We start from the raw sequence: 13442 nt of genomic DNA, 5'->3' as shown, positions 1-13442 counted from the left end.
TCCAACTTTTTCACTTAATAAATACAATGTTTCAAGACACAAAAGACAAGTTTCAATCAATCTCTTCATCTGTTAAAGATACTGAGAAATATGTCAAGGATGTAAAATTGAACAAAGATAAATATAACAACTATTGGATAAAAACTATTATGGTAAATAATATGAGTTCTTCAATTTCCTTCAGTGGAAGGGCTTTTAGTATACCTGGTAGAACATCAATTAAAGTATCTCTAACAAAAGTTTCTCCTCTCCTTCTAGTAATATATTCAAAACTAGAAAAAGCAATGAAACAAGAAAAAGTATCAAAGAACAAAAACCTTATGGATGAAGCTTTAGAAAGAAAAGATAAGACCATCTGTAATATGCAAGGAGAAATTTGTATTTTTTTCAACAACCCTAAAGATGTAAATCTTGATGAAATAAAGGATGTTAACATATCAGGTGAAATGACATTTCGTTCAATAGTAGTTAACGATAATTTTAAAATTACCTTTAATATAAAAAATGTTGTCGTTGAATCTGATAATGAAAAAAAGTATATCGATATCGATGGTAATATACAACTGAAAGTATAGATGAATTTCAGTTTAAGTAAAGTTTTACTTTATAAATATGCTAGACTTTCCTGATTCTCCATATGACAAATTTGAGAATTGTCCTGCGTGTGAAAGACGGGGATTAAACACAGAGTCAAAAGCCTATAAACAATGTATATTCTGTGATTATCTTCTAATTAATGATAATAAAAAATATAAAAAGGAAAATAATTCTTTTAGATTTACACCAAAAATGAATTACTTTACAAGATTGATTAGAGAAATGAATGTAAAGTATGAGGATGATAACACACCTTTCCTTACAAGGGAAGAAACTGAACGTATAAGAGAAATGTTCAAAGGATTGTTGTTGTATATTATTCATGGATGTAATTTTCAGGGAAATATCAACACAAGATATTGTATAAATAAAATAATGGATTATCTTGAAATTAAACCTGAACTTAGGATAAAATATAGAGTTTCTAAAAAAGCCAATAATAAATTAAATAACCTGTTTTCCAAATATATAAATGAATGATTTTTTACCCATTTGGGAAAATAAGATAAAATTTAACAACCATAAAAATCTCCCAAATTCATTAAGATGTCTCATAGTTGGTTCAAGTGGATGTGGAAAAACCTGCTTACTTTTAAAAATGCTCCTCACTCCCAACTTTTTAGATTATGATAATTTAATAATTTTCACAAAGTCGAGTTTTCAACCAGAGTATCAACTACTCTCACAAGGTTTTAATGCTGGTCTTCAAAAAGAAGATATAATAGGTTTATTTAAACGTCAAAAAAACCTAAATGATTATAACATTGAAGATATAATTCAACTATTTTGTGATACACAGAGATGTAAAAAGAAATCAAATCTTATAACTTGTATTCTTAGTGATAATACGGATGATATACCGTCTCCCCAAGATTTGGATAAATCAAAAAAGAACCTCGTTATCTTTGATGATTGTGTTAATGAGAGAAACCAAACGGTAATGGACAGCTACTACACAAGAGGGAGACATTCTTCTTGTAATTGTATTTATCTTAGTCAATCGTACTTTCAACTTCCTCGTCGTTCCATCAGAAACAATGCTAATACTTTTATTTTATTCAAGTTAAATTCAATAGATATCAATAATTTTTGGAGAGATAATTGTTCTACATTATGTAGTAAAAAGAAATTTGAGGATTATATGAAGCACACGACTGAAAAATATAAATATATTGTTGTGAAACAAGATGAGATATTAAGGGATATATTTTTTGTTTTATAAACAATTACATATATAAATGACAACTATTATTATAAATCTTGTGGGTAAATCTGCTTCTGGAAAAAACTTTCATAAATCAAGGTTCTTGTGTAGTACAAATGAGAATATTGTAAATTTACTTAAAAAACACCCCGTGATACGCATTGTATCAACAACAACTAGAGCAATAAGACCTGGAGAAGTAAAAGGTGTAGATTATCACTATATTTCAGTGGAGGAACATATGCGATTGAGGAATGAAGGACAAATATTTGAGGAGGTTTCTCTTGGTATAACAAAATATTCACATTGTAAGAGTGAGTTAAAGAAACTAAAATCTGGTGGTGTTGGGATATTAGAAACTAATCCAGAAGGAACGAGACAAATTATTAAATATCTGAGCGGAGTGAAGATTTTATCATTCGGTTTTGATGTTGATGAAGAAACTCAACACAAACGTATGAAAAGCAGAGATGCAAGGATTAGTGAAGAAGAAATTACAACTCGCATTAATGTTAATAAAGAATTTGATGAAATATTTAAAGAAAAGGATTTATTTGAACACATCTACTTGAATGATGAAGAAAAGGAAAATTTCCCTGTTGATCTTTACAATTCATTAAATGATATTTTACAATAAATAAATGGATACAAAAGAAAGAGCAAGAAGATTTAAGGAACATCAAGAGTTGGTTTCAAAAGTTGTAAAACAACAGGAAGACATAAAGAAGAAACGCAGACAGAAACTAACGGGCGAAGAAGCATTTGAAAAAACAAGAGAAATTTTTTAAACCACTTTTAAAAACTTCCCAAGAAAAATGAAAGATGTTTCCACAGTTCCCACAGTAGAATATACTCCTAGAAAGCTTCAAATGTTAAAAGATTTCAGTCAAATGACGGAGGAAGAATTAGAGCATTTAGGAGAATTAGAATATGATGATGAAGGTTTATTTCAACAACTGGAAGAGATTAATCAACCCCCTGATTATATTGTGAATGCTGTTCAAAACAATGAATATTCAGCGGATTCAAAAACCAAAGCAGGACTCATTCCAACAGAACAACCAGCAATATTTCATCTTGTTCAAGAAAAGGTATTGATATTTAATGATGAATTAAGGTTCTTAAGTTCTGCTCAACCCCTTGTTAAACTAACTCCGAGATTAATGTTTCTTCTCACAAAAGATGGAAGACAAGGTTCAACTGTGAGGGATGAATCAAAGTATATTGATAAACCATTGGATATGGAAAATAATGATGATAGAGTATATATTGATTTGCTGAACACTCTAAATTATAAGGTTATTCTTTCTGGTAAAAGTAGGAAGAATGAGAAGGAGAAACACATTATTCAGGCTTTAAGTATCCTTGGTTCAGGTATTAGTTTTCTTCCAAATGACCCATCGCAATTAGTTAATAGACTGTTATTGTTGTTCGGCAGTAAGAAGGCTGGAAATAACAATTGTTTTAATGAAGCATCAGCCATTTTAGACCAGTTGATGAACATGAAAATAATTAATAAATCTCAATATAAAGACATTTTATCTCATATTAAATAAGATGAGAAGCACAATCCTGAGTTTTAATTTCACAACAAGCGACCACACATCTTCATTCCCATACCCACTACAACTTGACACAACAAAAGAATATGAGGCATCTTTATTGTCCATGGAGACTTATAATACCTTATTTAATATAACCGAGAAAAATGACAAGTTTAGTTATAATCCGGGAAGTGGATACAAAACGATAACAGTCTCACCCGGAGCATACGAGATTTCTCAAATATCTTCCGAAATTGCTCGTCTTATGAAAGAACAGGGTGATGAACCAAAAAATATTGTTATAAACATTCAAAAACATACTTCAAAATCAACGATTAAAGTTAAAAATAACTACAAGGTTGATTTCACAATTGATAATTCATTTAGAGAGTTATTAGGTTTCTCCTCAAAAAAGATTGAAACTAATGGGACGTTTTACAGTGATAATGTCATTCAAATATCCTCAGGAATAAATTCGGTGTTAATTCACTGTGATTTGATTGATGGTGCTTATAATGATGGATTAAAAACAAATACAATATTTTCATTCAGCGCATACTCAACCCCAATTGGTTATAAATTCAATATGGAGCCTAAAAATTTGGTTTATCTACCTGTGTCAGGAAAAACCATACACAGAGTAAATTTTAGGATAACCGACCAAGATAATCGTGTGATCTCTTTTAATGGAGAAGTTATATCCATCAGAATTCACCTACGTGAAGTTTTTCAATAAATAAATACGATGGTTATTGTGAGGAAGCACGAGTTGGGAAAATATAAAATAATTACAGGGGATGGGATGTTCCTTTCCCGTACTACAAGGGTGAAGGTATGTATCTTGGTAGAGGATACTATAAACCTAAGAGACAAAGGGGTGTTGGACATCAATTTAGAGGAGATGGGATAATTGATACTCTCATGGGTATTGGTTCAACTATTCTTAAACATAAAGACCTAATTGGTTCAACTGCTTCTGCTGTGGGAAATGTAGCAGGTGCTGTAAAGAGTATAAAAGATGCTCAGAAAGAATCTCATAAATTACAAGCAATAAAAGAAATTAAGAAAGGTAAAACTCAGTTGTCCCCCCAAGAACGACAGAAAATAATTCAAATACTTGGATCAGGGTTTCAAAAGTTTTAACATCTTTTTTCCTAAATAAATACAAGTATGGAAGCAATTGATAGTATCTATGATTTGGATGATACTATTATTATCTCAAACTCCACTAAAAAAGAAGATTACTTCAAGGTAAATGCAATAACTGGAACAGACTGGAATACAAATGGTACAAAAAGTTTTGAAATAAATAATCAACAAACCTATTTGAATCTCTCCGAAAGTTTCTTGTTGTGTAAATTTAAATTCACTAAGGCTGGGAATAACACAAACGCTACACTTGTAAATGATTTCTTCTGGAAAATGTTTGATAGTGTGCGATTGTATATTGGAACACAAGAAGTTGAAGCGGTTGATTATGTCTCTGCTGTATCTGAAATGATGAAATTTACACTCTATACATTCAGTGATAGAATGGGAAAGGGGTCTGTCGAAGGTTTTATTCCTGATATGTCAACGGGAACAAACACAGACCCTGGATATATTCAAAGGAAAGGAATGTATAATGATGATACAAAAGCAGAAAATAGTTTTACTGTGGCAGTTCCTCTTAAAGGTATATTTGGATTTTGTGATTATGATAAAGTTCTGTATGGTCTTAAAATTAGATTTCAACTACAAAGGAATGATAATGAAAATAGATTGCTTTTTGGTGTTGGTAATGCTTTTGGTGATCAGAATAAATTTGTAATTGAGGAGATGAGTTGGTATATCAGTGAATATACTCCTAATCTTAAAACAGAAGAGATGTTGAATCGAAGACTTAACTCAAAGAAACCACTCAGTGTATCATACCTCAAAAGAAGATGTCAACACGTTAAACTCAATCAAACTACTTACACGTGGAATTTGGGTGTTCTGGAAGGAAAGCCACGATATCTGTGGATGATTTTTAAAAAGCCAGATGGTGATACTGCGACTGATAAGAATAATGCATTGAGTGATAATGCTAAGGTGAAACAACTTCGCGTTTCTCTAGATGGAACATTTTATCCACGAGATAGATTGGAAATTAATTGGGAAAAAAATGATTTTGCTGAAGCATACAAGTCTTACCAAAAGGTGTGTGAAAGTAATGGAAATAAAGAACCTATTTTAGATATGACAGCATTTAAAAGTTTGTATACAATCTATACGTTTGACCTGAGCGCTCAAAAAGAAACTATAAAGTCTAATCGAGTGGATACTTCCCTATACATTGAAAGAGGAGAGAGTGAAGAAGTTGATACATATTGTTTGCTTTTGGAAGAAACAGAATTGCAGATTAATACAGATAATGGTGTGATGATTAGTCTCACATAATTTTTTTGTTAAATAAATGAGTGGCAAAGTACCAACTGGGGTATATGTTAATCAAATCAATCTTCATAAACTATCATCTTGTGTTCAAAATCAAAAGCCTTGTACGATTAACGTTAATACAATTCAGAGAAAAGGAGCAGTAAGAATTGATGTTTTGCTCACAAGAGAACAGGTTAAAATCTTGAATGACACTGGCTCACTTAAAATTAAAATGACAAAACCAATGTTGAAAAAATATTCAATAAGAGAGACGAGTGGAGGATTTCTCCCATTTCTAATTCCTTTATTTGCTGGTTTAAGTGCGGTTGGAGCATTGACGGGTGGTATTTCAACAGCGGTCAAAACTGCCAACGAAAGGAAGGCTCAACTCCAGGCTCAAAAAGAATTGGAAAGACATAACAAAGAGTTGGAGAAACAAATTAGTGGAAGTGGTGTAATTGTAGATTTTGCTGAAAAACTTGAAGGTCTGCCTGATAAAGCGAGATATTTAGTTGGAGATATGCTTTCTTCTATAGCACAAGCAGGTGTAAAATTAACGAAAAGAGGTAATGGATTATATCTTTCTAATAAATAAATGAGCATTGATGAGTGGTTGAAAGAATTTGGAAAGAATACAACATCAAATTTACAACTTGTCAAATATTGTAAGAAATTAAAAATTCATAATGTGGTTATTTGTATGAGAGATGAATTAACAAATGTGTCGAAACATACAAAGAATATTATTATGAACTTAGAAGATAATGATGGGAACGGTTCTCATTGGGTTTGTATTTTTAATAGTCAAGACAAATATTATTTTGATAGTTTTGGTCTTCCACCACCTGTTGAAGTCATAAAATTCTTACAGAATGGTGTTTATCAAACATTTCAAGTCCAAGAATTAAATTCCAAGTGTTGTGGTCAATTATGTCTATATGTGTTATTTCAACTCAACAAAAATAAAAAATTTTATGATATTATTTTTAATCTAATATAAATGACTTATGTTGGTAAAGATGGTTCTATCTTTGGTGTATCTCAAGAACTGGATATTGATTTATCAAATTATTACACAAAGGCACAGGCTGAACGACATAAATATAATATAAACAAAAATATTAACATGAAAAATGCTTATAAATTAAAAATTATCCAAGCCCGACTGACGCGAATGACTTGGTGAGATTAAGCGATTTATCACAATATATATACTTAAATAAAACGGCTGTGTATTCTAAAGATACAGAAGTGTTGATATTATCTCCAGGTCATACAGAATTCACAGTTCAAATTAAAATAAATTTTTATAAAGAAGGGCGTATCGTTTGTATGAGAATAGAACAATGGGGGTATGATATGAATGATTTAGGGTATAATTGGTCATTTAAAATTAACCTCGAAGACCTGGAACAATTAAATCAGTCTCGTAAGGAAGAATATTATCCACTTGGTATCGAGAATGAGTTTTGTGGAGCCACGATTAGTAAACAACAAATAAAAGAATTTAATAAGGGTAAATATAATAATGGTTTTGCCCTTGTTTATCTCATGAAAACAGAAAAAACAGGATTATATATAATAAGTAAGGAAATACAAAATGATTTAACTATGGGAAGATGGGGAGGTGTTTCGTGCCATAATATTATTCTAACATATATTTCTAATACATAAATGACAGCAAGAAGGCTTCAAGAAAATTATCATTTCTGTGTTCAAGCATACCTTCAAGAAAAGGGTATTCGGTATTTTAATAAATATGTTCTACAACATAAGAATGAGGTATTTTCAATAAAAGATTGGCATTATGCTGATGTTGATAAACCGACAACTTTAGATTTAATTAGAATGTTAAATAATGAAAAAATTATAAGGTTAAGAAAAGGTAAGGCTCTTTTAGAAATTCAAAAGAAATTTTATTGGTTTCCTGTTGTAAAAAAATTATTTTGGATACAGGAATAACAAGAAATCCTGATGAATATATGTATAATATTCTATGGGGTGTAAACGATTCAAGGATAGTAAGGGATGAGGAAGGAGTTGAAGAAGAGAGGGAAGAGGAGGAAAAGGAGAAGGAGGAGAGAGAGAAGGAGGAAAGAGAGAATAGAGAGAGGGAGAAGAAAGAGAAGGAGGAAAGAGAGAATAGAGAGAGGGAGGAAAGAGAGAAGAGAGAGAGGGAGGAAAGAGAGAGAATGAATAAATATCAAAATATGGAAACCAGTGAGATTCAAAAAAGAATAGAGGTATTAAAGAAAATAACTTATCTCACCAGGGAGGAATACAAAGAATTAACAAGTCTATTTGCAATACTTTCAACAAAACTATTAGCATCGTCAAGCTATTCATTTTAATTCAAGTTTTTTCTTAAATAAATGGAGGAGAGAGTGAAGGCATTTCTAAGGATTCTTTATGTTTTAAAAATTAAGATTCAAATGTGCATGTTGGAAACTAAAAAGGTTTTTGCACTCTGCAGAAATTTTTCTCATAAATAAATGAGTTATTGTCTCAAATGTAAAAAGAAAACTAATACTAAAAATATTTCATATATTAAAAGTAAAAATAACAGGGTTATACAAAAAGGTATATGTTCGGTGTGTGGTTCAAAAAAAAATCAATTTATCTCCAAACACAAACTCGGAGGAGATATACAAAAGTTTTTATCAGGAAGTAAATTTACAACTACTGGAATACCAGGGGAATTACATCTTCCAGGGTATTCTTTCTGTGGTCCAGGCACAAACTTAGATAAAAGATTAGATGAGGCAGACAATCCTAAATCCTGGAGTAAACCAATCAATAGAGTTGATGAAGTGTGCATGAGACACGATATTGATTATGGGAATACCACAACGTTGGAAGAAAAGCATGAAGCCGATAGAGAAATGTTATGTAATTTGTCTCTGATACAAAATCCAACCTTGAGAGAAAAAGTTGATAGGTTCATCGTGAAGAAGATGATTAGTGCTAAATTGAAACTTGGACTTGGAAATTCAAAAAACTTATAGGCTCTAATGATGCCATTAAGACTGAAGAGCAATTAGCTGATGAATTACATAAACCAATATTCACAAAGTTTCAGAGAAGGAAAGTTTATTCCAAGGAAGTTGATTATATCTGGTCTGCTGATTTGATTGAACTCAATAATGATAAGGGGTACAAGTATGCTTTAACCGTTATTGATTTGAGGAGTAGATATGCGTGGGTTGTCCCTTTAAAAAACAAAACAGGTAATACTCTTATGTTAGCTTTTCAACAGATATTTAATAAAAGTAAGAGAAAACCTAAGAAATTGTGGACTGATGAGGGTAGAGAGTTTTATGACAAGACATTTATGAATTTTCTAAAAAATAACAGTATTACATTATACAGTACCTTTAATGAAGGGAAGGCAGTTGTTGTTGAACGTTTTAATCGTACCTTAAAAGAGAGACTATATAAAAAATTCACACAACTCGGTTCACAACAATGGTCATCTTTTATTCAGGATATTGTGGATAAGTATAATGACACGATTCACACGTCAACGAATATGAAGCCATCAGAAACATTTACAAAATTAAAATATGAAAAAGAGATTAATGTCAGAGAACCTAAGTTCAAAGTTGGTGATATCGTAAGAATATATAGGTGGAAATCTCATTTTGAAAAGGGTTTTACTGAACGATGGACGAAAGAACTTTTTAAAATTGTTGATGTAATAGATACAGTTCCTTGGACTTATAAAATATATGATTTGGAAGGGAAAGAGATTTTAGGTTCATTTTATTCACAGGAATTACAAAAGACAAAACTAAGCAGATAATACACCTTTGTGGACACTAGAGGGACAAGTCCGAGGTGTATTACAGTATATAATGTGTGTCAAGGGGGACGTTCTTAGATCTGTGAACCCTAAACACAGAATCCTCAACTGAATAGTCAAGGCTTAACTTTTGTTTGTGTGTGTGTGTGTGTGTGCAATGGGAGCAATAGGTTGGCGCTTCACTCCCTCCTACTATACACCGTTGTGGACACTCGAGGGCCAAGTCCGAGGTGTATAACAGTATATAATGTGTGTCAAGGGGGACGTTCTTAGATCTGTGAACCCCAAACACAGAATCCTCAACTGAATAGTCAAGGCTTAACTTTTGTTTGTTGATGTGTATGTGTGTGTGTCCCAACCCTCACATTCAAAATCTCAACCCCAACCCTCACATTCAAAATCTCAACCCCAACTCAATCCTCGCCCAACACAATGTCTTTTTCAAAATGAGATTTCCACCTATATATATATATATTTTTACGTTTTTTTTTCTTCTTCCAATTCTGTCTTTTAAGGCTTTCAGGTTTGATGACGTAGAAAGGGGGAATAAGCCTGCACTTTCTTCCCAGAACGAACAATGTATATTTTTTGTTTTTTTTTTCTCTTCTTCCAATTCTGTCTTTTAAGGCTTTCAGGTTTGATGACGTAGAAAGGGGGAGTAAGCCTGCACTTTCTTCCCAGAACGAACAATGTATATTTTTTTTTTTTTTTTTCTCTTCTTCCAATTCTGTCTTTTAAGGCTTTCAGGTTTGATGACGTAAAAAGGGGGAGTAAGCCTGCACTTTCTTCCCAGAACTTTCTTGATCTTGCTCCCATCAAGCACCATCCGACAAAGAACTACATCGATAGGTTTAGATCCCAAAGAGTGATAGCAACTCCAAAAGTCTCCAAAATATAAATAAATAAAATAATAATAATAATAATAAATAAATAAATAAATAAATAAAAGCCCCCAAAAAAGTTTCAAGTGTCCAACATAAACCCAACTTTCCAAGTCTTCAAGGTATAACCACATTCCCGTTGAGTTTCCAAGATATGTATCACATTGTGAGTTATCAATCCAGAACCCACATTTCAAGTATTCAAAGTAAAACCAACTTACAAAGTCTCTTAAGGATAACTCATTTACTGATTTTTTCAAAATTTGTGAGTCTCCAAGGTAGGCCCCATATTTAGAACCATCTTGGCAGAACCCTTTTCCTGAGTCTCCAAGGTAGTTATTTAAACCATCAAGGCAGAACTCATTTTCTGATTTTTTTCAAAATTTGTGAGTCTCCAAGGTAGGCCCCATATTTAGAACCATCTTGGCAGAACCCTTTTCCTGAGTCTCCAAGGTAGTTATTTAAACCATCAAGGCAGAACTCATTTACTGATTTTTTCAAAATTTGTGAGTCTCCAAGGTAAAACTTGTATTCTGGCTCATCAAGGTATAACTTATTCAGTGGGTATTGTCTTGATAACTCACAATGAGTACTATTGCTGTAAAACTCTTTTTCAGGATTTTGTTGGTCTCCAAGGTATAACTCTTTGGTTGGGTCATCAAGGACGAACTCGTTCTGTGGGTCTTGGTCGCTCATAAGGTCTTCAACCAAGCCAACAATTTCGCCCCAAGTTGTAGCAAAAGCAGTATTTTCATTTCGTATTTCAGACACAATTTCCTGTGAGAGAAAATAATAATGTATTAATTAAGTTATTTAATTATTAAATGAGTATGCTTCAATCAAAGTTTGAAAATAGGAAAATAAAAAATCTTACCTCAATAGATAAGAGGTTTGAATCCAGTTCATCAACTTGAAGGTTTAGTTCCATAGAAGACAGAGAGTTCCAAGGAACACCAAAGTCATCCCACTCAAGGTCTTCAACCAAGCCAACAATTTCCCCTCAAGTTGTAGCAAAAGCAGTATTTTCATTTCGTATTTCAGACACAATTTCCTGTGAGAGAAAATAATAATGTATTAATTAAGTTATTTAATTATTAAATGAGTATGCTTCAATCAAAGTTTGAAAATAGGAAAATAAAAAATCTTACCTCAATAGATAAGAGGTTTGAATCCAGTTCATCAACTTGAAGGTTTAGTTCCATAGAAGACAGACAGTTTGAGACAAGCACACAGAACACCATTGCCAGCAAAAACAAATGTTTAAAATGGAGCCTGGGTTTGAAGCTTTTATAGAGAAAGACTGGTGGGTGTGGTTTCCTTTGGAAATTCCCTGGGCAAGCCTAGGCAAGCCTTCATTGGGAAATTTTTCAAAACCATAACATCCTGTAATTTTCTAGTGATTTCTTTGTGAGTCAGAGATGAACTGGAAATGATGTAAGAGTGGGCGGGGCTTAGCAAAAATAGGCGGAGCTTAGGAAAAGTGGGCGTGGCTTAGAAAAAAACCTTATGAAAAGTGGGCGGAGCTTAGCAAAAGTGGGCGTGGCTTAGAAAAAATACCTTATGAAAAGTGGGCGGGGCTTAGCAAAAGTGGGCGGGACTTAAAGAAAAGTGGGCGGGGCTTATTGAATACCTTGTGGAAAGTGGGTGGGGCTTAACAAAAGTGGGCGGGGCTTAAAGAAAAGTGGGCGGGGCTTAACAAAAAATAACCTGTGGCTCAGGAGGTGGTCAAACAAGAGCATTAAGAGAAGTTTATCATTTCGTAATGGCACAAATGGGGTATCTTAAAAAATATAAAGATTCAAATGTTTTGTTTGTCAATATTTTAGATGGGGATTATTGTGCAAAGAAAATTAAACTATTGAAGGAATTTGAGAATGAACAAATCTTTATAGGTTCAATGAGTGAGCTGTTCAACCCCCAGGTGTTCAATTCAATGAGGTTCAACCTCCAAGTTAAAAGGGGAGACAAATAAATATACCTTGGGATAAAAAGGGGGTTTATTTTTAGGAAAAAAAAAATGAATCGCTGAAAATCCCCCATTCATTTACATGGGAAAAAGTGAGCCAGAATCAGTATTCTTACCCTACTCCCCTCGCTCACCGATTGGACGGAACAAAAGTGGGCGTGAGTCGTTTTTGATCCGTTTTTCTGCGGAAAGTCCGCGATGCTTTTGAACGCGCTGCTCGGTGCGCGCTCTACACGAGTCCAGCATCGGTGCCCATGAGTGGCGCGAGATGACGGTGATGCGATGGTGGCGAGTTGTGACGGTAAAGGTCGTGGCGGTTGTGGTGAAGCGGCGTTGTGGTTGGTGGTTGTTGTTGTGATGGCTGTTGAGACGTGGTTGGTGGTGGTAATAATGGCGGTTGGTCCAAAATAAAGATAGTAAAAGAAAAACGGCTATCCTGAAGAGTCGCAGCACGCATGAATGACATTTATTCCCTCTAGACAACGGGTTTGGGCCTAACTACACATATACTTACCGAGATATCTCACCTAAGGGACCTGAATGGCGGTTTGCGAATTTGGTCAACCACAACAATATATAAATGACAACTATTATTGTAAATCTTGTGGGTAAATCTGCTTCTGGAAAAAACTTTCATAAATCAAGGTTCTTGTGTAGTACAAATGAGAATATTGTAAATTTACTTGAAAAACACCCCGTGATACGCATTGTATCAACAACAACTAGAGCATAAGACCTGGAGAAGTAAAAGGTGAAGATTATTACTATATTTCAGTGGAGGAACATATGCGATTGAGGAATGAAGGTCAAATATTTGAGGAGGTTTCTCTTGGTACAACAAAATATTCACATTGTAAGAGTGAGTTAAGGAAACTAAAATCTGGTGGTGTTGGGATATTAGAAACTAATCCAGAAGGAACGAGACAAATTATTAAACATCTGAGCAGAGTGAAGATTTTATCATTCGGTTTTGATGTTGATGAAGAAACTCAACGCAAACGTATGAAAAGCAGAGATGCAAGTATTAGTGAAGAAGAAATTACAACTC

General features: G+C 33.2%; 1 protein-coding gene and 1 long non-coding RNA gene across 5 annotated transcripts in view; one reads left to right on the top strand and one right to left on the bottom strand.

Annotated features, from left to right (window-relative positions):
- LOC147029286 (dual specificity calcium/calmodulin-dependent 3',5'-cyclic nucleotide phosphodiesterase 1A-like) overlaps positions 1–13442 on the top strand; it is a 413056-nt gene that overhangs the window by 151388 nt on the left and 248226 nt on the right. The window lies entirely within an intron of this gene.
- LOC147029288 (uncharacterized) lies at positions 9206–11972 on the bottom strand. 2 transcript variants are annotated; one of them, XR_015055854.1, is made up of 3 exons: positions 11577–11938; positions 11303–11479; positions 9206–11205 (listed from the first exon to the last, which is right to left on the bottom strand). It is a non-coding gene; the product is annotated as an uncharacterized LOC147029288 (long non-coding RNA). The 2 variants fall into 2 exon arrangements; XR_015055853.1 differs by having other exon boundaries at positions 9206–11479; positions 11577–11972.

Source organism: Eptatretus burgeri, chromosome 3 (genome assembly GCF_056783735.1).
Source record: "Eptatretus burgeri isolate ZD-2024b chromosome 3, Ebu_testis_v1, whole genome shotgun sequence".
NCBI classification, from domain to species: Eukaryota; Metazoa; Chordata; class Myxini; order Myxiniformes; family Myxinidae; genus Eptatretus; species Eptatretus burgeri.
Note: the sequence above shows the minus strand (reverse complement) of the source record. Positions and strands in the feature narration are given on the sequence as shown.